The sequence below is a fragment of the Lygodium microphyllum genome, chromosome 27, assembly GCF_053477565.2.
Source record: "Lygodium microphyllum isolate KBCC chromosome 27, Lygodium_microphyllum_v1.1.10, whole genome shotgun sequence".
NCBI classification, from domain to species: Eukaryota; Viridiplantae; Streptophyta; class Polypodiopsida; order Schizaeales; family Lygodiaceae; genus Lygodium; species Lygodium microphyllum.
The window spans coordinates 84,570,807-84,596,407 of NC_141161.1; the positions used below are offsets into that span (position 1 = coordinate 84,570,807).

General features: G+C 44.9%; 1 pseudogene; it reads right to left on the reverse strand.

Moving 5' to 3' along the window:
* Nucleotides 1–10,794, reverse strand: part of LOC148012548 (syntaxin-125-like) — a 48,628-nt pseudogene extending 37,834 nt beyond the window's left edge.
* Between the last annotated feature and the right edge of the window lie 14,807 nt (nt 10,795–25,601).

Genomic DNA, 25,601 nt, shown 5'->3' on the forward strand with positions numbered 1-25,601 from the left:
TGGCCGATCGCTCCTTTGAGACTGTCATAATCTGGGCTCCTAGTTCGGCCATTGTAACACGGTTTTCAAACCAATGTTCTCCAAATTGATTTTGACTCTCTCATTGTCACTTTATTTGCTCTATCTCTAAGAGATTTGGTTGGTAGAGCACCTCATTGAATATCATAGTTAAGTGTAGTTCGTCGGCTTCCTCGTCAAAGATGAGTCGCATGCGTTCATGCAAGAGCCTGTCATAGTGCTTGTCAAGATGTTCTTACTCTTCCCATGCTAGGGAAAATGGTAGGTATTCTTTCAGCTGCCCCCTAGGGAATGCGTCCATGTCTGCCAGGACGTAGACACGTGCGAACACTTGGAGCTTAGCATCCAACTCACTTAAGCATTCTGCGACACTTATATGTTCAATGAGGGCTTGCTCAATTGCTATCTCATGCAAGGTTCTACGAGTTTTTCTAGGCTTTAGCATGGCTGGGGGCTCAGGTGGCCTATATGACCGAGTTAGGTGGGCCGAGTATCAAGTGGTCCAAATGCTTCACTCGGACGGGCCGAGTGAAAGGCGTCCGAGTGTAGTTGGCCAAGGGCCGAATGGATTGAGTGGTTCGAGGGCCGATTCTGGGATTCGGCCCAGAATTGCCATCACTCGAACGTGCTGAGCGCGACACGCTTTTTCACCGGACTTCCAAGAATTCGTCACATCGAGCGATCGAGGCCTTCCTACCTGTTGAGCACCTCCATATCCAAGCTACTCATGTAGGGGAAGGTGTGGAATTACCTGTGCTGGGTAAATAACTTCTAGATGATAAGATCAAAGCAGGTCCATGCAATGAAGCTCTCTCCCTCTCTCTAGCTCTCTTGAAACATTGCAATGCAAAATGTGGCCTTTCTTGACCCTCCTGGCCCCTTATCACCCTGTCCAAACCTGTATTCACCTTAGTCTTGCTTTCTTTACTAATATTTAACCCAAATTTTTATTTTTTGCCCTTCTTTTCCCTATTTCAGCCTGTTATACAACAATAAAAAACCCTACTGTGTGCTTCAATGTTTTTCTTCTATCCTTCCTAAATGCAAGAAAAAATCATAAGGGAAATACCTACACTACTTCATCATGCTTTCCCAAGTCTAAAAACCAAAAACCTACTTGCTAAGGAGATCGAATACCTTTTCAAACTCCCTCGCTTTCTACCTATCTCAAGCACCAGTTCGGGGAAAACCCTACTTCAATGCTCGATTCAAAGCGCATAAGCACTCAAGGCTTGAATCCGTTCGTCTCGGCAATGGAACCAAAATGTGGGAGCTCTCGCTCAACCGCCAAGACCCACGGACCACTTCTTGCTTCAAGCATTCCAAGATGAGCACTAATGGCTACCTCTCACATAGCCGACGCGCTATCTATCCATGGGTGTAGTGAGCTTACCTCCATGCCGATCAAGTTACCTCCTCTCCCGCGCACACCGGTAGCTCCACGATCCAAGTGCAAGCTTCAAGCAAGCTCCATCCTCAAGCTCCACGCTCCAAGCTCCATTGCCACAAGCAAGACAAGAGAAGAGAAGAAGAGAGGAGAAGATGGAGAGCTTCTCCTCCCCAGTCCCTCACCCTCACACTCTCACACTCCCTCTCTCAAGCACAAGCTCAAGCAAGCAAGGGCAAGAAGAAGAAGAAAAAGAGGAGAGCCACTTTTGGCCACACACAAGAATGAGCTTCTCAGTCACTTTTCAACTTTATATACAAAACCCTAAATCCCTTTTGGGCGGTCATCCCCTTATCCCCTTTTTTACATGGCTGGCCGTGGCCTAGACCCTTTTTCCCATTGTCCTCCTATCTTCCTAGCTTCCTTTCCACCGCCCATCTACCTTTACAATTTGCACGGGCACTCTTTAAAATAAATCCTGGTACAACTTGCACTCTTTTACACAAGTATTAACTTGCGCTTCTCTTGTGCGCCTTTCTCCTTGATTTAGGACTTTTCTGCACTTCTTGCGTTTCCGGATTCTTCTTGGCATGCCTTCACCTTCTGTTTCGCTTTTGCCTTGGCCTTGTCTTTTGCTTCAAATTTTCCAAATTTTTCACATTTGTTCGTTTGAGGGTAAATAAATCCTGGTGCGCCTTGCGCTCTTTTACACGAGTATTAAATTGCGCTTCTCTTGTGTGTCTTTCTCCTTGATTTAGGACTTTTCTTCACCTTGCGTTTCTGGATTCTTCTTGGTGCGCCTTCACCTTTCGTTTTGTTTTTGCCTTGGCCTTGTCTTCTGCTTCACATTTTCTAGATTTTCCACCTTTGTTCGTTTGAGGGTTAACACAAGGGGAGGGACTAAGGTGGGTAAGGTGAATCAAACATTGTAGGAAAAAAGCCTCAATCAATGTCCAAAAGCAAAAAAGAATGGATGAAAATCAAAGGGTGATTGAGGAAAAGTGTCATGAATTTTTTGGAATGAATGGACTCCTGCAAGGAAAAATCTCTTCTTTGTACTTAAGCATGTTGTTCTTTCCATAAAAGCATAATCAATTCCTACTTACCTTTTAGCAAGAAATTATCTTAAGGACACTAATGGTAAACTACGGTATCATGGCAGGAACTCAAAATGATAGCTTAGCAGGATCGGGCCCATCGGCTCCCATTCACAGAAGAAGAAAGGGCAAAGTATTGCATCTCCCTCGATAATTGTGCCTACAACCAGCTAACGTTTAGATCTATTCACAACATCAAAGAAGTCGTGGAGGTTGCCAAAAAAGTTATGGAATAGTGCAATCTCACTAAATATGTCGAGAAATTCAGATAGGGAACCAACCACACTAAGTGTGTAGAATTATTGAGAACCTATGTCCCCCCAACAAAAAATGTGGCACTATGATAGTTGGAAGAGGAGAAGGAGCTAAGCAAGTATAGGTCTAGTTGAGTAAAGCCTTGATGGAAAAGGCACAAGGGGTGGAGCACAACGTGGAAAGGAGGCCCAAAAGGGATGTCTATGCCATGTTGAACATGAAGAAGGACTAGGTTTTGACCAATGATGGCATCAACATCCAAGATATCCCGAACCCAGAAGTAAGGCTTCATGCAAAAGTCGTCCACTCCCTATTCTATCACAAAAGGTATAATTCACTTATGCATAGAATCAGTGTGCCCATGTTGGAGGGCCTGGCAGCCCATTCATTGGATGAGATTGATTGGAATGGATATGTGAGAAAGACAATCGACCAATCAGCCAAGGCATTAGCCCTAGGGAGCAAATAGGCTAGTGAGGAATCCTCAACTTCAAAGGTGGGAGTTGAAAGGAAGAAACCATCATCGAAAGCCTCGTTCATTGGATACGGTGGTCAACTGATTGCTCTTATCCAAGAGGCAATGAAAGAGGTGCAGAATGAAGAAGGAGAAGGAGTCGATGGAACGCCAGACAAGTCAGCTCCCCACCATGAATGAAGCAATCCATTAAAACAATAGTAAGTGACGAAGAGGAGGAAAAGGGAACACAATCTAGCCATGGAAGGGCTGAGAAAGCAGAGAAAAAGAATGCATAGGCAAAGCAAGAAGAAGAAAGCAGGAAAAAGGAGAAGGTCGACTTAGAAAAGGCCAAGAAAGAATCTAAGAGAGTAGAGAAAGAAATGAAAAAGAAGGAAAAGGAGGATTCAAAGAGGTTAAAAGAAGAATCAAAGAGAACCAATTGAGAAGGAAGGAAGAAGAGGACATTGCACTAGCAACGAACCTGTCAATAGAACAACAATGTAGATAGGACAAGCTAGGTGCCATGAGCCCACCACAAAATGAAGGACCAATCTCAAGTGCCCAAGTTCAGGAGATCACACTGCCTCCGGTAAAAGAAGGCAAGGGCAAGGGCCTTGTATAAGCAACCAAAACCAATGATTGAGGTGTGCAATGTGATCTTTTGGGAGGAGTCTCCCATTAATGTATATCCAACCCTAGTTAGACAACCTGTGTAGTTGTTGATAATGTAGTGGCCCAAGATCCACCTGTTGCACAGGATCATGATGTTGGTTAGAGAGGACAAGATGTACAGGCCCCCAACTAGTCTTGAGATTCTCTACTAGAGCCTCACATCCTCTTGATTATTATGAGCCCTCTATGCATTATGTTATGATGAAAAATTGTGGTGTGTTAGAGGTTAAAGGCCACTTGTGCTTAACCACCTACATTTATTGTATACACACCCACACACCCATACACTACAAGTGGTAGATGTCCATCACTATCACTTTATTGTTTATTTTTTTATTGACAAATAGAATAAGGGAAGGTAGGCCACACATTGTGACTATTAGAGTTTTCACACATCGATCTCTCTTCTTCTTGCTTGAACCTCCATAGCTCCTGTCCTCTTCTTGATTTTGCTTATGCTTCCACCTTTCGTGCATCTTTCAACTAGTATTAGAGTGAGCATTTGAGGAGCTTGTTCATCATTTGCTTCAACCTGGATTCAAAACTTTAGCTCAAGGTTTCATGGCAACCATGGCTTCTTCTCCCTGAGATATGCATAGAGTTCTTTCATCTCTTGGCTTGCTTCAGCTTTCTCTTGCTTTTGTCACTGAGCTTTCCTAGAATCCCTCAAGTATCTTGAAGTGAGCTTTGAGCTCAACAAGCATAGATAGAGTGGATAGCAGCAAGTAGTGTGATTTGCAATTGTTGTCTTGCCCTATTTCTCTCATCTATTATATCCTTCCTGCAGCTCATGGAACTCCCTACACTTGGCAAATGCCTTGGTAATCATTTGGACATTGTTTGCTTACTCTCAAGCATCATTTGAGGTATTCTTGATCAGCTATCCCTTCACTATTTGGTACAAGCTTGTTGTATCCCTTGTGATACTAAACAATGAGCTCCATTATGTATATTTAATGCTTCAATGATGTTATTTCGGTGTCCAAATGTTATGATAATTCTTTGGGATGCTAGTTGGATTGTTTAAAGCTTAATTAGCTCAATTTTGAAGGGGTTTATTGCCATAATATACTTTGAATAGGAAGTATACAACATTGAGCTCTATGCTTTGAATGCTTATTGTGCTTGCATGGTATTTTGAGCATGCTACATATCTATGGTGATGTCCAGCATTGATGCATGAGCCCAGATATGGTTATGATGTTCTTTGGCACTTGGATTTGAGCTACATTTGATGTACTCGGGATTTGGTCAGTTGCTTTGAGCTTTTGTGCTTACTCATTTATGCTCCCACATGTATTTGTGATGCACTTGGGCTTCTTAGATAATTTGATGTATATGACTTGAGCTTTGCTTTGAATTTTGGATTCACTTCCAATGGGAGACACTTGTACTTGGCAGATCTTAGTTCTTTGAGACAATGGGACTCTTGGTTCATGTATATGCTCTCTTGTATGCTATTAGATGTAGTTACCTTTACTTTGTTAGAAGTGTAGCATGGGAACCTTGAGTAAGAAAGGGTGTATGAGGAAAGGTGAGGTATGAATGAATTGGAGGACAAGGGAAACCCTAACCCTGGCATGTAGTGAGGCTATATAAATATTTTGGAGGTCACTCTCAATGGTAGAGAGAGTATACCAATTGTACTTGTGAGCAACTCATTAAGCAAGATTTCCTTCTTGTACTTGAGCTCTCTCCCCCTCTTGTGTACACATCTTTTGGCCCTCACTCTATTTTTCAACATGGTATTAGAGCCATCTATGATCCAATAAGCTCCATCCAACTCCATTATGATATAAGTGCACATGAAGAATTCATTCTTCTCACTTTACCTTCTTCTCCACCATAGCCAGCCTTGACCACTAGTAAGTGGAGGACCTAGAGAGAGGAAAGGAGGCAATATTTCTACCTGGTTTCTTTTGGAGATCTTTCCTTCTGCTCAGGATGTAGCAGTGTGGCATGATAGAGCCCAACATTTTCAACAACAAAAGTCAACATTGTAGCAAATGCAAAAACATGTGTAGTTTTGATAGCACAAAGATCAGAGTGGCTCCTTGGGTTGTAGGGGGCACAATTGTCAAAGCCACCATAGGGCATTTGTAGCCCCCCAAGTGAGTTATCTCCACCTCAAAGGGTTTCCAGAAATTTCATCCATGCTGCTCACACTAAGCTAAACCCTAACAGTGGGTCCTAGTAGCCATGAAAGCTTCATTGCAAGCTTTAGGGTTTTATTAAAACTAATCATTATTTCAACTCTAGTAATGATTCTAATCAATGATGAACCTTCTTTGGAGCTCATTGTAGATTTGGAAGCTCCACCTTAGGTTGGACACACTTAATGGGCATCAATAAGTCTACAACGTATCGCATCTCAAGTAAGGCATGAACTTGAGATTAGTGCTTGTAAGCACTGATGCTCCACTTCTTAGTCACAATCTTGGTTTAACTCAGTTATGGAGGGTGTTTTGTGTCTTTAGGGGATAAGTGGGTCATCCTAAGGATATTTCTTAAAAGCTTGATTCCCACTATTGATCATTGTAAGGCTATGTTTCAAGTATAAACACATAGAACATTTTCTTCTCTTCATCTAATCTATTTATTCAAGTTCATATCAATTGTTTTTAACTTGATTGCTTCTACTTGTAGTGCCAAACTTGTAAAGGAATAGACACTACCATTACCATTGTGCAATCGGTAAGACCTTCCTATCATGGCCTATGTTAATGTGAAGCCTCAAATATGGAAGGTTGATGGGAGAGACTTCCACCCATGGCATGTGTTAGTAAAATATAAAATGATGGAGAGAAGCTATTGGCCATTCATGAAAGGGACAAAATCTATTGACCCGTCCAATCCTGTGGATGTCGAAGATGATGAAAGAGCCCAAGCCATAATAATGTTGCACTTGGATGAATCCTTAATTCACCATATTGACTATCTTGTAATTGCAAAAGAGAAGTGGAATGAGCTCAAGAAACTGTATAGTGCAAGAGGAAAGAATTCCAAAATCTTCCTCAAAATAGAGTTCTTCAGCTTGGAATACAAGTAAGGAGAAGACTTGGAAAAGTTCATTTCCCACATGAAGGGTTTGATGGCTCAATTAGCTTCTATCTAAGCTCTAGTTTTGCTAAAGAAGATGCCATTGCAATACTCTTGAAAGCCGTAAGGAATGTATTTTCAACTCTTGTCACTAGCCTGAAAAATGTACCAGATTCTACACTTGAAGGTGTCATTCAATCTTGTTTGGATGAGGAGAAAAGAAACCAAAAAAGAAGGTGGCACCAGCTTAGCATCTACCTCGACAAACCAACTCTTAGTCCATATTGTTACATTCTTTTGCAATTAAAAGGGACATATTGTAAGCAACTAATGGAAAAAATACCCCAACAGGATGAAGTGCAATAGATGTAAATCACTAGCGCATATCACTAGTAAATGTCCAAACTCTCCCAAAGTTCCTAAAGAATTGGAGGCCAACTATGTCTCTGAAGCATGTCACGATTGACTTTTCTAGTTCTCATGGTAAAATCTTTCCATAAACGTCCTTGTAGCCTATTTTATAAAGGCATGCCATTGATTCATTGAGGGGGGAAGCACTTACATGCTTTGTATTAGAAGTGTAGCATGAGAATCCTGAGTAAGCAAGGGTCCATGAGGAAAGGTGAGGTGTGAATGAACTAGAGGGCAAGGAAAACCCTAACCCTAGCCCATAGAAGGCTATATAAACAACCTAGAGGTCACTCTCAATGGTAGAGAGAGTGTACCAATTGTACTTATGACCAACTCATTAAGTAAGAATTCCTTCTTGTACTTGAGCTCTCTCTCCCTCGTGCACACATCTTTTAGCTCATTATGTATATATCCATAATGGTTGTGTACTGAGTGTCATTACTATTTTCTTAGCTAGTTGTGCATTTGGCCAATCTCTACAATTGGTCTTGAGATTTTCTACATGCATGTAGAGGGAGCTCACGCTCAACTACCAAGACCCGTGGACCGCTTATTGTTTCAAGCGTTTCAAGCGAGCTCTAATGGCTATCTCTCACCTAGCTGATGCGCCGTCCATCCTATGAGTGTAGTGAGCTTACCTTGATGTTGAAATGATTTGCCTCCTCTCTCGCACACGCCAGTAGCTCCATGATCCTAGATGCTAGCTCAAGCATCCTCAAGTCTCTTCCATCTCCAAGCTCCATCCACCATAGCCATGCGCGTGAGAAAAGAGAAGAGAAGAGAATAGAAGAAAAGAATAGAAGATGGTGAAGAGCTTCACCGTCTTGATCCCTCACTTCCACACACTCACTCCCTCACACTCTCACACTCCCTTTCTCAAGAGCACACACAAGCAAGGAGAAGAGAAGAAGAGAGAAAGAAGAGAACTCTTGTTAGCCACACACCCCAAGAATGAGCTTCCATTCACTTTTTGAACTTTATATACAAGTGCTAAAATCCCATGGGCACCCATCCCTTTTTTACATGACCGGCCATTGTGGCAAGGTCATTTCTCTATTTCCCTCTTCTAGCCTTATGCCTCTAGCCTACACCTGTCTAATATTTTACAATTGGCAGAGGAGGGAGCCTGGTGCTCTTTTACAAGAGTTTTTAGAGCTTTTTGGGGCGCCTTTCATTTAAAATTGCGCTTTTTGCCCCAGTTTAGCTTTAGAGGCTGCATGCATGACTTTGCTCCTTTTCCATATTTTTTTCACTTTTTCCTTCATTTCTCTGCCATCCTTCTTCGACATCTTGACTTGGGGTTAACATAACCCCCCTTTGAGACCGGTGCCAGTCCCATGGCACTTCTGGCTATTGTTGGGGAATGGTAGGCAGTTGGCAAATTGTTTGGTTGAGGGTGGGGCCACATGTAGACTCGAGTGCTTGTGGAAGCTTGGTAATGATGTTTATCGGAGAAGCCAATTGGATGCCAAGTGGATGATGGGGGCCTTCGAAGTTGGTGGTTTGTCACCTTTTGTAATGCCTGAAAGGAGAAGGTGCGGTGTGCTACCTAAGAGGAGTGTCTACCTTATTGTGTGGTGCATCATCCTCGTGCTAGTGGAATGACCCATTCGTGCAAAGGGAGGCGAGGTGCAAGTAGCTTAGGGTGACAGGTCTAAGTGTTACCTCCCTAGGTATGTCCTGCCCTTGATGGGCCCTAAGCGTGAAGTGGGGATCAAAAGGGCTAGGGGGTTAGTAGCGGAGCCAACCGACTGAAGCCACCGGGCACGCCTAACCTGAGGACCCCTAGGTGCAGTGATCGTGTTTTATGTGGTGCTAAGTGCTTCTTCAAGTGAGTCGTTTTTTCCATGTCCTTGTGTGATGTTCTTCTTGCTTTTCCTTTTATGCTTTTCTTTTTCTTCTTTTACTTTTTTTTATTCTTTCTTAAAAATAAATAAATAAGTATCACACTAGTAGGATGATAGCAAGTGCTCTCATCGTCTGAATTAGGTGGAGAAGGGGGTTGGATGGATTTGCTCAAAAATTGCAAGCTCTGCATGTATCCTTTAAGATTCATGCGAACGTGGAGTGAAGTGGTGGAGAGGAAGAGATGACTACATCTGGTGAACTGGCTGTCATTCATGTCTTCCAAGAGAGCTAGGCAAAAAGAAGGGAGGAGTCTAGCCCTCATCATTAGGCACGCCATAGCACAGCTGTCGATGGCGTTAGGATCAAAGAAGAGGGAAGGCATGCCACATTCTTGTGGGGTCGGGTCCTGCTTAAGTAATAATTTAAGAAGCCTAAGATAATTACATGTAGTTATGAAAGCTGGATCAGGGCAAGAGGAGAAGTCGCCAAGGAAGCGAGTCATGGAGTCATCCAAGCTTTTCAAGTTGAAGATGAGGGTGTGTTCAAAAGAGACAACATTAGAGTTGTAGATAATGGGAAAATCATATTGCCAATGGAGGGTGGCATCAAAATCCACTCTACCCTATGAGGGTATGCCATAGACATGGGGTTGTTCCTCTCATAGGGCAGGGTGTTGTAAAAAGCCATCCAGGCAAGCATGCTGATGTTGCACACTCGCCTCCTCCATAGGGGCTGGTAGTTATAACCTTGCACGGAATGTGGCACTTCAAACACTTTATTTTGCTGGAATTTGGCTTCTTCAGTTTCCCAAAGAGTGGGGTTCTTCTCTCCTTCTTCTAGCCACTTCTATTGTCCTACCAATCCCAATCACCTCCTCCATCACCTTGAGTGGTAAGACCCTCCGCAGGCTGTTGGGCATAAGAAAGCTGAAAGTGAATGGCTCTTTTTCTCTTTCGTGTCACTCCCAAACTACCAGTTTTGCGTACAATCCTGCAAGAATGTCGTTAGGGCATGGTGGGAGGGGTGTGGACGGCTGCACGACTAGCTTGGCCCTTAGCTGCTTTCTTGTTTCTTCTACTAATTTTTTCCTTCTTTCCCTGAGCGTGGCTTGTCTTTCTGTAGATGTGTCGACTGGTTGTTGCTCTTGGGAATGTGGCGAGGGGGGCTGTGAGATCACCTCTTCTCTAAGCCTTTCCATATCGAATTGAAGTTCAGCTTCATCCCCCTATCGGTCTCCTTGTTGTGTTCCCTCTTCAAACTCTATTGCCTCAATTTTCTGGGGGGTTAGGCAGGCCAGTAACAGGTACTTTTGTTGATCATCTAGGCTCAGCTTAACCTCCGTAGGTTGGGGTGGCATTTGCAGCCCTGCGTGTGATATTGAGTTTCTTCTTAACCACCTCCAATGACTTTTCTTCTTCTGGGCGGGTGGTGTCTATCAGTGTATCTAGGAAGGCCTTTTGATGGGTATTAAAGGCTACCTGGGCGGCTTTTTCTTTGCTCTCTGCAAGGATCTTCTCTTTCTCTACCAAAGCCAGGCGCCGTACTAGTGTCTTCACCCTTCTTTCATTTTGCCTTGCCCATTCCTTGGCTCTCTTCTTCATCTCTTCCATGCTCTCACCCTGTCTCTAGACCAGGGACACGAGTTTCTGCTCTTGGTCCTTTAGCTCTTCTTTCCTTGGTCCAGCTTGTTGGTCATGGTTTCAATCTCTTTCTGCTGCTACTCTAACTCTTGCTTTCTTTCCTCATCCCTGGCGGTAAACTCAGCCATAAGCTTTTCGATCTGATCGGTTTTTGTAGTCAACTCTTCATGTTGCACGATCAGGAGCTTGTATTCTCTTTGCATCTTCACGAGTTCTTGTGTTTCATCTTCCAGCTGTTGTCTCGAGACCTCTTCCCTATCATCCTTAGCCTTTAGCTCCTGTTTGAGATCAGAGATCTCCCTTTGCCGCATGGCTATTAAACGGGTCTTTTCAAGCTGAAATGCAACCATTGACTCTTTTTCTGCTACTAACTCAGCCACAACTATCTTCCTTTCCTCCTTAGCCTTCTCCAATTGAGAGAGCAGCTCGGCGACGTACTCGTCGTAATTAGCTAGTGGTGTCATTGTTGTGTGGATGGGAGTGGTCGAGGCCTCCACTTTCTAGTGCTTTGGATCCTACCTTGACTCGGCATCCGTGGCCGGCCTTTTCTGCCTTGTGGCTGTGGTCTCGGTGCTCTTTCCTTGGGCCAGTTCTTTGTTAATAAAGTACTACATCCACGCCACAAAGTTTGAGACATTTGCGCTAGTGGGGATGCTCGGGGTGAGGGTTGTTGCTTTGGTGGGAGGCACCAGGAGGGCTGGAATAGGGTGGATGGGAGCCTTGCCTTTGCCCTCAGTGACAGTTGACGGTACAATTTCTGGCACCTGCATGTTGGAACTGGGCCCCTCCTCTCTGGGCGGGCTCATAGCCCCTAGGTCATCTGCCCTAGACTCTTCAATCAAGTCTTCCTCCTCCTTCCTTCTTAGCTCCTCCTCTTCTTCAACAGCTCTTCTCTCCCTCTCTTTCTGTATTTTCCTGGACTCTTCTTCCAATCTATTTACTTCCTGTTTTTTCTTCTTCTCCCTCTCTTCGGCCTCCTTGAGGGATTCCCTCTTTGCCCTCTCTAAATCCTCTTTCTCTTTTTTCCGGCCTTCATCTTGCTTCTTCTTTTGTGTCGTTTTTTTAATAGGTTTCTTTGCCGTCTTCTTGCTCATCTATTCCTTTTGTTTTTCCCCTTCTTCTTCACTCTCAGTTCTGTCACTGGATACCTCTTTGTCTTGGTGAGGGGGCGATCTCTTGGGTGTTTCTCCTTCTCCTTCCTCTGCACCTTGAGCCCTTTTTATCGCCTCCTAAATGAGGACAATCAAAATGCTTCCATAGCCAATGAATGAGGCTTTGGATGAGGCCTTCGTTCTTTCTATGGTCTTGGACGCTGGGGAATCCCCAACTGCTGGTTTACTGCCCAAAGCTAGCACTTTTGCCGCCTGGTCAATAGTCTTACGTACATAGCCATTCCAGTTGACTTCGTCCAAGGTGTGAGCTACCACATTCTCCAACACAAGCATGTTGATTCGATGCATCAAGGAGTTATAGCGTTGGATGGAGAAGAGCGCATGTACTAGCTTTGCTTGTAGACAGGCTTCTGCATCAGGAATGTCCTGGATGCTGATGTCATCATTGGTCAGCACTTCTTCCCTCTTCATCTTAAGCATGGCATAAACATTTCTCTTATGCTTTTTCTCTACCTTTGGCTCCAACCCCAATGCCTTCTCCACCAAGGCTAGGTTTAAGTGTGCCTGCACCTGCTTGGCCTTTTCTTCCCTTCCTACCGTCACGGTGCCGCACTCCTGGTCTAGGTTGTACATCCTGAGGAACCCCACACACTTCATGTGGTCAGGCTCTTGTGCAAACTTCTCAAGGTACTTTGTGAGGTTGCACTGCTCGACAACTCTCTTGGATGTTTCCTCCTTGGCCACCACACCCTCTATGTTATGGATGGTTTGAAATTTGAGCTGGTTGTAGGCACGGTTTTCTAGGGTGATGGACATTGCATCCTTTCCTCCTCCGTGAATGGGAGTCAGTGGATAGGTCTTGCTGCAACATCTTTCATTCTTGTCATGAACCCAAGTTTTCATTAGTGCTTTTAAAATAATAATTTGATGGAAAAGAAAGACTCTATGTGTTTATTGAATGAAAGCATTAAAATCCAATGTAGATTCTTCCCTTCAGATCTGACTTTTTTTTTTCCCTTTATTCAAAGTTCTCGTGTCATTTTTCCTACCTCACTCGTTTTTTACTTGTTTATGCGTTTGTTTGATTTTCCTTGGTTTTGGTTTGATTCACCTTACCCCCCTCCCCTTCCAGCTTGAGAAGAATCCTTCCTAGGATTGAAAGTTAGGAGGTCAAGGGTATTCTGTAATGTGGTCTAGGATTTACCTGCATAGGAGCCAAGTATAGAAATTGGGATTGTACTCTAACTGAGCTTTGCGGTCTAGATCAAAGGGTCGAATGCCTACGTGTGTGATGTATGTGAGAACATCTGTTAGGAAGTCACCAAAATCAACATAGCTAGCAATATGTAACTCTTTCTCAATCATTAGGCGATCGAGGTAGAGGTGTCCTTTGATGTGCTCTTCCATGGGTTGGCCATGAAGAGTGGTTAACACTCTATACGAGGTTGGCGTGACGTAATTGGGGTCGTACTCCGCTGTTTTGATTGCGCGGCGCTGCTCAGCATTGGTCATTATTTGGTATCCTTCAACTTCCCATTGCAATCGAAGAATGTACTAGTGCCTTAAGAACGGGGATTCAATATCAGCAAGTTTTGATAATTTTGCGATTTCTTGGTCAATAATGGTAGAAGTGGTGTGTTTATCATAGGATGTGATGAAGCATTGTTTGATGGCCTGCTCTTTGGATATCTCATTGGTGAGCAATTCAGTAATGGAGTTAGAGGCTTTTGCGAATGCAAATTCAAATGTCTCCCAAAAACAAGGCATCATTCGAACTTCATTCGCAAAGGGTTCTTGGAGTAGGCCTAAATCCAAGTGATCATAGCTCAGAGCTAACGACATGAAAGTGGCATCGAGTCGTCTAATGCAATCAACCACATCCTCCTCTGTGTCCTTAGCCAGATCGGCGGGGCCAGTGTTAATAATGATTTCCGCTCATAAGGGGGTCGAAGGCCTATTGGTGGTTGGGGTTTGATAGAATTAGAGCCTTTGACAACAAATAGTTGCGGTTGCGGGTGTTCTTGAGATTACGGTTGGACCTCTTGAATTAGGGTTGGAGTAGTAGCAGTGACATTTGACGGATTGATGCCTTCGATATGGATCAGGGAAGTTTGAGCGGCTCTATCGGGTGTTGATTCATGTGACAGTGTTTGTCGTTTGGGCCGATAGGCTTGTTCGACTTTCTTGGGCGTATGTGCAGATGAGCTTGATGGATATGGGTCTTGAAAGCATTGCAGCTTTTGGCTTTGAGGTTTTATGGGGCTTGGTGTGATCAAACTTGAGGGCGGCATGCGAGTGGTACCTTCGGCCGTGCGGGCCTTAGGAATCCATATCCAGGCATTTCTCTCATAGTAGCCTTGCGCATACAAGAGGGCTTTAGGGACCCATCTTGGCTTGATCATGCATCGATTTCTATAACTGCTCCTTGGCCTCCTAGGTTTAGAGTTTCTGGTGTTATGAGGATGTGACCGTCGACTCCCAGGCGGCGGTTGCGGTTGCTTGGGCCTCCTTTGAAGCCTAGGCTGTTGGACCTTAGCCTTTGCTGTTGTGAGCGGTGATTCTAGAGATTCGGTGGGTGGTGGCCGAGCACTACCCCCCTCCTTAGACTTGGCTATTAACATTCCTATCAGTGGTCTTGTGGACTTTGACGAGGTCACACAGCCCTTGCTAATGGCTGTAACAATGTGAACGTTGCATGTGGCGAGGTGGATACGATTCATAATCAACATTGTAGTGAGTTTGCTTCTTGAAGGTTTGCCCTAGCAGCGATTCCGTGCCTACATCTTCAACGTTTGGCAACAGGTAGAAGATCATTGGTACAGTCTTAGACTCGATAGAAACGGCGGCCCTGCACTTGCTGAGAAGTGCATATGAGTGGCCCCCATATGGGCTTAATTTGGCATTGATGGGCTATAGTGGTGGTTTGCCCAGTTGGGTCCAATGATCATGAGTTAAGACATTGAAGTCTGCTTCCTTGTCGATCAAGGCATTGAAAGTGCATGTTCACTTGGCAGTGACCGTGATATGTAGGTATGCAGGTTTTATGGCTTCCTTATCTTCATCATCCATTTCAGTGATCGTGGCTACTCGTACTTTGACAGGGGGTTCTAACATTGGTGGCTCATGCAGAGGATGTGTGGGAGGGTAGTACTTCTTGACATGACTGCCATTGAAGAAGCCTATGCCCTCGTCGTCTAGAGTCTTGAGCTCAACGTTGCCAGTTCGGCTGATTGCACGAACTTTGAAAGGTCCAAGATCTCTAAACTTCATTTTCTGCTTATGTCTGTTAACTGAGTACAGGAGTACTAAGTCTCCATGTTCAAAATCGCGCTACTTGACGTGCTTGTTAAACCAGCTCTTGCGTCGTGCCTTCTCACATGTGAGTGCGTGAGTGGTTAGAATATGAGTTTCTAAGAGGCGTTCAAGCTCAACCAAGCTTTGCATCCATGCCTCCTTTCCTTCCCATCGTTCCTGAAGTGCTATTCTCAGGCTAGGAACGAAGAACTCTACAGGGAGAATTGCTTCAGTTCCGTAGGTCAACCTAAAGGGAGTTTAGCCAATAGTCGTTTTATAGGTGGTACGGTAAGCCCACAAGGCTGCCATCAGCTTGTTATCCCAGTCGCTGCGCAAAGCAAAAACTACTTTGGTCAGGATGTTTACAAGAATCTTATTCGTGGATTCCATCTGGCCATTTGCTTGAGGGTAGTATGGAGAGGATTTTCGATTGATAGTTAGAAAGGTAGATAGAAGATGTAATATCACTTCATTGATGAAGTGTGTGCCCTAGTCACCAACTAGTTCGATGGGGTAGCCGAATCGTGAAAATCGCGTGCTTCCATCAGAACTTGGCAGTCGTTCTAGCATCGTTCTTTCATGTCGCTCTCGCTTCTGCCCATTTCATTAAGTAGTCTGTGGCCACAATGATGTATTTGGCCTGTGAATACTGTGCAGCTGGGCTGATGGGTCATTGAAGTCAATTTCTCATTTTTCGAAGGGTTCTCGTGCAATGATTGGGGTCAAATCCATTTGATCCTTGCGAATCGGGACCTTTGTTCGCGCTGACACTCATCACAATGCTTAGCGAATCATGCTGCATCATGAAACATCGTTGGCCACCATAGTTGAGACTGCAGCACCTTGCGGGCTATCGTGTCTCTACAAGAGTGCCCACCAGTGATTCCACTGTACGCCTCTGAGAGCACACCATGCATCTCATGCTCGCACACGCATCTATGCAGTAGTCCATCTTGCCCTAGTTGATATAGCTGGCCTGCTATCAACTGGTAGGGTTGGATCTTGAGGATGAGTCATTTAAGTCTTGCCTTTTCTATCAGTCGCTCAGGCAATCCGTGCTCAAGCACTTGGACTATGTCATCTTCCCAATATGGCATTAGATTAGCCTTAAATAAATCTCTCTCATTGGAAAGGTTAAAGAGATGGGCGTCTGGCAATTCATCGGCAATGCCTTCTCCAACGGCCTCTCCCATGGGGATGCATGACATATGGTCAGCCATGTAGTGCTGTTTTCCTTTCCGTACAACCATGGAGAAGTCGAACTCCAAAAGTAGAAGGAGCCACTGAGCTATGCGCCCTATAGCGCAAGGTTTATTCACTAGATATAGCAAGGCTTGATGATCCACAAAGAAGGTAAAGGGTGATAATGCCGGAATTTCTTCACAGCAAACACCATGGCCAAGCCCTCTCTCTCTATCGTCGAGTAATTCATTTCTGTCTCAGTGAGTTGTCTGCTAGCAAAGCTCACTGAGTAGTCTAGGTTGTGTTCACCAGGTTGGCACAACACTGCCCCCACAGCAAATTTTGAGGCATCGATATGCATGTGGAAGGTAATGGTTCAATCTAGGTCTCGTAGAATTAGTGCTGTAGTTGGAGGTTGGCATGGCAATCAATGCGTAATTCAACACAAACCTCCAATAGTATCCTGTCTGGCCTAAGAAGCATTGAACTCCCTTATAGTTGATTGGGGACGGAAGATCAATAATAACCCTGACTTTTGAGAAGTCAGTGGCAATGCCGTTCTTTGACACCACGTGCCCTAGGATGCATCCATGCTTCACCCAAAACTGGCACTTTAAGGGGTTCATGGAGAGATGATATAGGCGACACCGCTCAAAGACTGCTCGGAGTTTGCCTAAGTGTTCTCTCCACGTTGAGTGAACACACAAGTCATCTACGAAGACTTCCAACTCTTTGCGAAGCATGTCTTTAAATATGGCGCACATGAGGCATTAGAAGGTGGCAGGGGCATTAGTCAACCCAAAGGGCATGACTATGTAAGCAAAGACTCCCCACTCAGTGGCGAAGATAGTCTTATGCCTATCAGCATGATGCACTTGCACCTGATTGTATCCTTAAAAGCCGTCCAGAAAACTCTAGGCTTCCTTGCTAGCCACTCTTTCAAGCATGTGCTCGGTGTACGGCAATTGATAGTTGTCCCTCTTAGTAGCAACGTTCACCTTCTTGTAATTGATGCACACTCTAATTTTTCTGTTCTTCTTCATGACAATGACTATGGATGATACCCAGTCCGTGTGCTAAATTTTGTAAATGAATCCTACTCTCATCAACTTGTCAATCTCTTCCTTGACCGCGTGAGCGTGTTTTGGATTCATAGGATACGGTCGCTGCTTGACCGTCATAGCATCTGGCGTCATGGGTATATTATGAGTCACTACACTCGGATCTACCCCCTTAACCTCTTCTAAGGACCAAGCGAATACGTCTGTGTACTCTTGCAAGAGAGCGACAAGACTCGTTTCCTCTTCCTCAGTCAAGTCATCGACAATGAAGACTGGTCGGGGTGTCTCCCCTTCCTAGGCTAGGTTCACCTCCTTGACCTTGGCTGGTCCCTCGATCGATTCACATTTGGCACCCAACAGGATCACTACCCTATCCCATTTCTTGAATTTTGTAAATCTTTTAGGGAGGTCCTGCGGTTTTCTCTGTTCTTTCGTTCATGTGTCCCTGGGTTGTTTTATCCTTTTCTCTTTCAACCGTCTGTGTCTCAAGTGGACGGATAGGTCCCCCTTGGTGCATTTGGTCTTGGCCGGCCTAGGTATCTCTGGGTCGCAATCTGAACTTACCTCTGACTCAGATTCGAACTCCCTGTCTTTGCTAGAAGAGATGGTCTCCCCTGGTGGTCACAACTCAGATGGTGACTTTGTCATAAGCACTGGTGTCATACCAGATTGGGCTAGGCCTGCTTGATCAAAATCTATGGCTCCTACGTGTTCCAACCAGGCACGATCACAATCGATGCGCATGACCCCTCGCTCTATCCTGAAGGCACTCTTTTTCTGCGGCTTAGAGTCTACCTGTATTTATTCTATTTCCCGTCCCTCAGTGTCGTATTCTACAGTATCCATCTCACCCTCGCTTTCGTCACTAAAAGATTGGTAGTCTTTGTATTTGTCGTTGGAGTCCTCTTCGTCAAACTGCTCGTCGTCTCCTAGGTCTTGGTATATCTCTTGTCTTTGATCGAGGATTAGGGCCCAGTTGCACATGAGGTTCAAGTCATGCACCCTGGTCCATTGCCACTTGGATTCATCTAAGAGATCCTGGAGTGGTTTGAATTTTGCTGTTGGATTGCCAGCTAGCTTGCCTGTTAAATATTCCAGAATCTCCTGGGGTTCCCTCTTGTTATTTGGCACTTGGAAGGTGACAGGTTTAGGTCTCCCCTGAAGGGTTTTTGTCATCATGCAAACTGGTACAGAGGGTGCATCTTTAGACTTACCGATTGTCTTGATGGCTTGCTCGTATGCCTCATGATCCAAGAATGGCAGGTCGATTGTAGCAAGGACATGCATCCAATCTCGCTCGTCCTTTGGGCATGGAATATAGTTGGTCAAGGGTCCATAGGACTTCTTGACTTGAGCGTTCCCTTTAAGCATCGCGGAGATGGCATCCAAGTCGACTGGTGAGGTCTTCCAGGTGTCCATCTCTACCCTCACATGGCGTCCGTTCTATTGCCAAGGAAGATTAAGTCATTACCCCAATCTTTGATGACTCTGTCATTGCACATCTAGGGTCAGCCTAATAGGATATCGTAGTCCACACGCTTCATGACTATAAAGTCAACCGAGAACTGGACAGCTGCGATTTTCACTAGCTAGTTTTTTAGCACCCAAATGGTTTTACTCTCATACCATTTGCTAGTGTGACATTGAACTTAACAGTCTCAACAGGTGGGTTTCCCCAAGTCTAAAGCACAGCGTGGCTAGGCACACTAACCCTAGCTCCTGTGTCTGCGATCCCCTTTCTTGTTGTGTTGCCTAGGGTTAGGACCGATAAGACTGCATGCATCTCGGTGCTCTCCCAAAAGGCAATAATGTGCAAGGACTTTGGCACATAGTGTAGTGTCAGAGTCGGTATTTGTGTCTCTGTATCATGGTTGTGCAGATCAGCATCTTGCTCTTGTGATCCTTCAACCCACTGTTTCAGGTCTTGCCATAGGGTGGGATGCTGCTTAAGCAGGTCTCCCCGACTTAGCGTCACAGGGGTGGTCACCAGCGTGGTAAGGAGGTTGTTGGCTGCTTGTCTCTCTCCTAATCCAGATTGTCCTAGCCAATGGCCATGACTGATTTGCGGGCCTGCAGTATCAAGACTTGGCCTAAGCAGTACTGCTTGTGGTGTGGTCGCATCCCCCGACTTTGGTTGAGGGGGTGAGACTGGCGTGCTTATACTGGAGAGATCATCAATCTCATCCTCTAGGATGGGCTCAACATCCTTTAGGTGCTCTTGGGCCTCTTTCACCCATTCCTTCACTTTCTCTATGGCCTCTAGTTGGCGCTTTGGATATGGGTATTCCCCCTATCTTAGCACTTCCCTTTTCAGCCATCTTAGGGGGTGAAGTTTTTCCCTCTGCATCAGTGGCCTTCTTTCCAGCAAGCAAAGTAGTAGCACTCTCAGTTTTCAGTGCAACCTTAGCTTCAAGCCTCTTCTTTCTCTACCTATGGCTCTTCTTCCCTATCGATTCTACATCGAGGTTGCTAGGCCTTGGCAGTGATATGCCAGCCTACTTCGTCTGGGTACAAGTCATGACCTGCAATGGGATAGGTGTGGCCTTCCCATCGAGGTTCTTGACACCAAACAGCCCCAATGGGGCAGATGGCACATTGACTGAACTTGAAGATGGTTTTTGCTTTAGGCAGTCGACAAAGAGATGAGTGATCTCGCACTCAACGCACCTTAGGTTAGCTCTGTCTCTGTTTTGTTGCTCTCTCTCAGGGTAGCGTGATGAGACATGCCCTAGGTGGCCACAAGTCCAACAGATGATTGGATCCTGTGTTTGCCCTCCTAGGCCTCTATCTCGTCCTCTTCCTAATGCCATCATCGGTACTGGTCGATAGTCCATAAGGACTGCGTTGCCCTCGTCATCGTGTGAGACATAAGGGTATACGTAAGTCTCTTCCTCATTCGGCTCTTCCACATAGTCGTCACTTGGATGGGTCACATAGAGACCAGGCGGTCTAGGTATGCATGTAGGGTTTATGTCCATCCTAGGAACCACCAGCTTAATGTTGTTAGGTGTAGGAAGGGCCAATGGGGCTCCCCTTCCAAAGAATGGTTGCGGCCTGTTTGCTAGGTAGGGCTGGCCATATGGTTGCGAGTACGGAAGTCTTCTTGGTAATCTACAATGTGCGATGTTGTGACCGAACCTACCGCAATTAGCACAAGGTCTTTAAGACCTAGGGTCTTGACACTCGACTGGCAAGTAGTTTCCGCCATAGTACACGCATTGGACGTGTGGGCGCATTGGTCGTCTCAACATGTCTTGAAGCTTGGCTATCTCTATCTTTATATCAGCCATCCTGGTTTGTCTCGGTGGCTTTCCCCTTATCTTGGGTGGTTGGGCCTAATCGTTCGCTAGAGGCTGAAGCTCTCTTTGAGCTCCGCGAGTTGGTTTCTTTTGAGTTTAAGCTCCTGGAGCTTCTCTCTTTCAGCTGGTCGTCAACTCTCATGGCTTCTTAAAAAATCCTAGCTAGCACATCTTACTGCAAGCTTGAGTTGCCTGCCAAAGTCTTATACATTTCCTCATTTTGAATTCCACTTATGAATACAGTTGACACACCTCTTTCAGTTGGTCATTCGCCCGTAGGGATTCTCTTGAAGAGACTCCTCACGTGGGTCACGTAATTGTGAATGTCCTCCTTCTCCTTCTGCTTGACATTCATTAGTCACACTAGCAGATTGTCGGAGTATCCAGGCTCAGCAAATCTCTTGATGAAGAGATTCTTGAGGCCGTTGAATTTGGTTTGCTCCTGCAGCATCTAAACTCATATACCAAGTCCTACCCTTGTCACCTAAGCAAAGCTCGAATGCTTGAGAGCACTGAGTCAGGTCGGTGAGGCCGTTGGCTTCACAGACTTGCTCAAATTGCTCTACGAAACTGTATGGATCGTCGTGGGACTGGTACTTGTTGAGCTGCTTTGCAACGTTTGGGATTTTGGACTGGCTCTTGGAGCCTTGGTTTGCTTCTAATCTTGCTAGCAGTGATGTCGCTAGTGCTGTGGCACTTTGCTCCATTGCTGTGTTGTCTAGCAGTCGCTTCATGAGAAGTTCCTTCCAGGGCTCTCTCATAATCAGTTCGGTTTCTACCGGCTAGGTTCAACACCCGCTGTACCTCACACAATTTTATGCTTTGCCTTTGGCTCCTAACCTACTGGTCTCTGTTGTACTCTACTATGCTTTGCAGTGCCTTGTGGACTAGCTTCCTCTCCTCTTCTAAGTCTGCAATGATGGCATATGCTGTCCTGCCCTGCGGTGCTCATACCGGGCATGCGCATCGTAGCTACTAACCAGCTGCTAAATCACCTCTGGGAAGACTCCTAAGTCGAGTTCCTCGTTCGGCCTGCGGTCTAGGTTTTCTTTTGCCATCGTTGTGTTCTCGTGCTCCACCAAGCTATCGATCAGATTGAGTAAGTTTGTCAAATCCACCTCTTTGGCACTGCTTGCTTGGTCCTACTCCATGTGTCGATAGTCTGTTTATGTCTTTGGGTCTTCTCCTATTGGTGGGTTCCTTGAGTTATTTATCTGAGTGAGTTTATTGACTTATTAAATACAATCCTCAATTTATCTCCTCTCAGTGTGTGTGTTCCTTCCCGTGCACTTGTGCTCAATCAGACTTTCAGTTTTCCTTAAGTGTACTTCAAGTGAAGAAATTCAAGGTGAGTGCGGCAAACAATATCTAAGCGTCTTACACACTCTTACTTCATTTTGGGCCTGATAGGCTTGTCGATCAATTCTCTGGCTGTCTTGATCCGTTGGTCCCTACAACGGAACCAAAATGTAGAGGGAGCTCACGCTCAACCGCCAAGACCCACGGACCGCTTATATTGTTTCAAGCATTTCAAGTGAGCTCTAATGGCTATCTCTTACCTAGCCGACGCACTGTCAATCCTACTAGTATAGTGAGCTTACCTTGATGCCGAAATGAGTTTCCTCCTCTCTCGCACACGCCGGTAGCTCCATGATCCTAAATGCTAGGTCAAGCATCCTCAAGCCTCCTCCATCTCCAAGCTCCATCCACCATAGCCCGCGCGCGAGAAAAAAGAAGAGAAGAGAAGAGAAGAAGAGAATAGGAGATGGTGAAGAGCTTCACCCTCTTGATCCCTCACTCCCACACACTCACTCCCTCACACTCTCACACTCCCTCTCTCAAGAGCACACACAAGCAAGGAGAAGAGAAGAAGAGAAGAAGAAGAGAACTCTTGTTAGCCACACACCCCAAAAATGAGCTTCCATTCACTTTTTGAACTTTATATACAAGCCCTAAAATCCCATGGGCACCCATCCCTTTTTTACATGACCGGTCGTTGTGGCAAGGTCATTTCTCCATTTCCCTCTTCTAGCCTTATGCCTCTAGCCTACACCCGTCTAATATTTTACAATTGGTAGAGGAGGGAGCCTGGTGCTCTTTTACAAGAGTTTTTAGAGCTTTTTGAGGTGCTTTTCATTTAAATTTGCACTTTTTGTCCCAGCTTAGCTTTAGAGGCCGCCTGCATATCTTTGCTCTTTTTCAATCTTTTTCCCACTTTTTCCTTCATTTCTCCACCATCTCAACTTGGCATTAACAATACATGATGTAAATGCTTATAGAATGTATGGTTTACTGAGAGTTTGAGTTTGTGATAGTCTTTAGTACGTTACATTCTTTGTATCCTGGTTGATATTTAGATATCCCTAGTAGTGGGAGGAAGTGCTTTCTTGGCTATTTGCCCATAGTTGGATTGACATATATTATTGTATTTATTGCAACATTGCTATAATTATAGTTTTTAGTATTCTTTTGGAGAGCAGACAGTTTGTTTTGGTACTCTCTTGATTGCAGTTTGTGGATAGTTAGTTATACCCTCATTTGTTCTCGCCCTTTTGCTCGTCCTTTTGGATAAGTTTTGGGATTTATTTATTGAATTTATGGCTACCCATACTCTTGTCATTTGTAGACATTTGCAATCATTATGGTAGGTTCACCAAGTGATAGTGCTATTTTCAAAATCGAAAAGCTTGATGATGATAACTTCCAATATTGGAAGATGCAGATATGGCAAGTCTTGGTGCAAAAATGATACATTAAACTATTAAAGTTAAAGGGAATAAAGCTTGAGCTTTATGATGCAGAGGATTGGGAAAAACTTGATGAGTTATGCCATTCCACTATCATTCTGTCATTACCAAAGCATATGTATTTTAATGTTATCGACACTGAGGATGGTGCTTATGTATCATGGAAAAAAAATTGTGATCTTTATGATATGCAAAGTCATGCATCTTAGTTACACTATGGTTGAAGAAGCTTGTGGACCTTCGCATGAAGGAGGGTATAGCTACGCCTACTCAATTGAATGAGTTTCATTCTATTTTCAACCAGCTTGTCTCATAGGGCATTTGGTTTGGAGTATTGGGAGTAAAGGCGCCTCCGCCTAGCCGCCCATGTATTACTACACTGACAGTACCCGCCACTGCACACTGTAGGTGGCGGGCGTCTATCATAGTCACTTATTCTTTATTCTTTTAGTGACAGTTTGAATAAAGGAAAGCCCGACCACACATTATGGTTGTTGGAGTTCCCACTTTTGAGTCTCTCTCTCTCTAGCTCTTGCTCTCCATCCACCATAGCTCTCACCGCCAAGCTTCTTCCTCTTAGGTTCTACTTCCCTTTCAACTCTGGTATCAGAACAAAGGCATTGGAGCTTGCCTGGCATTCTCTTCAGCCCAGATTTGAAGAGCTTCAACTTGAGCTTCAATGGCAAACATGGCACCTTCATTTGCAGGTATGTTTTGATCTCTCACCTCCTCCCCGATCTTTCGACCTTCATTCGGCACCTCGCAGGGCTGCATCAAAGCCCCCTAATCCTTTCCAAGTGCTCAGTAGCACTACTGAGCCAACCCCCAGGAGTAGCCATCGCAAAATGCAGTGCATTTTTAGGGGGCTGGACTAATCGATCGTCTTCGGACTCCTCGGCATTGGATCTTGGCTCCCGGAGATCGATTGCTGTATACATAGTCCCAAGACTATCACAAACTATTTAATGTTTGATTCTTCTTGGCATTGTCCGTTTGATGCCTATTGATGCCCAATGATGACCAGATGTTATGGGATGCTATGTCTATGCTTTGGGACTGATTTGGAGTAGATTTGGGCACTGATTGAGCTTCATTTGATAGTGAATATACTGCTATAATACAATGGGCTGAAGCTCATTTACTTGGTCTATGCATTGGTTCTTGGATACGGGATGCTTATCAGAGATTTGAATGATGCTACCGATGTATTTAGAGATTGTCAAATGCTTCTTTTTGGTTCCGAAATGCTTTTGAGCTTGGATTAGGCTCTGACTTGGTCATCATTCACTTGCATTTGGCTTCAATTGGCATGCTTTGGATCGGTTTATGTCTATTGTCACTACTTGACACTTAGGCTTCTTGCATGTTAACCCCAAGCCGAGAAGGTAAAAAGACAAATGAAAAAGCAAAAAGAAGATGGAAAAGGAGCAAGGACATGTAGGCGGGCTCCAAAGCTAAGCCCAAAAGCGTAGTTTTAAATAAAAGGCGCCTCAAAAACTTCAAATTTTTTTTGTAAAAGAGCGCCAGACTCCCTCTTGTGCCACTTATAAAAGAATAGTTGAATATAAGCCTAGGGCACAAAGCAAAAAGAGGAAAATAGAAAAAGGGACCCAATCATGTAAAAAAGGATGGGTGTCGATGGGGTTTTAGGGTTTGTATATATAAAGTTCAAAAAGTGAATGGAAGCTCATTCTTTGGTGTGTGCCCAACAAGAGCTCTTCCCTTCTCTTCTTCTTCTCCTCTCCTTGATTGTGTGTGCTCTTGAGAGAGGGAGTGAGGGTGAGAGTGAGGGAGGGAGTGAGGGATCAAGGGGGTGAAGCTCATCATCATCTTCTCTTTTCTTCTCTTCCCTTTCCTTCTTTTGCGTGCACGGCTATGGTGGTTGGAGCTTGGAGAAAGAGGAGGCTTGAGCATGCTTGAGCTAGCATCTAGGATCGTGGAGCTACTGGAGTGTGGAAGGGAGGAGGCAACTCATATCGGCATCAAGGTAAGCTCACTACACTCTTAGGATCAAGGGCGCGTCGGCTATGTGAGAGGTAGCCATTAGAACTTGCTTGGAACGCTTGAAACAATAAGCGATCC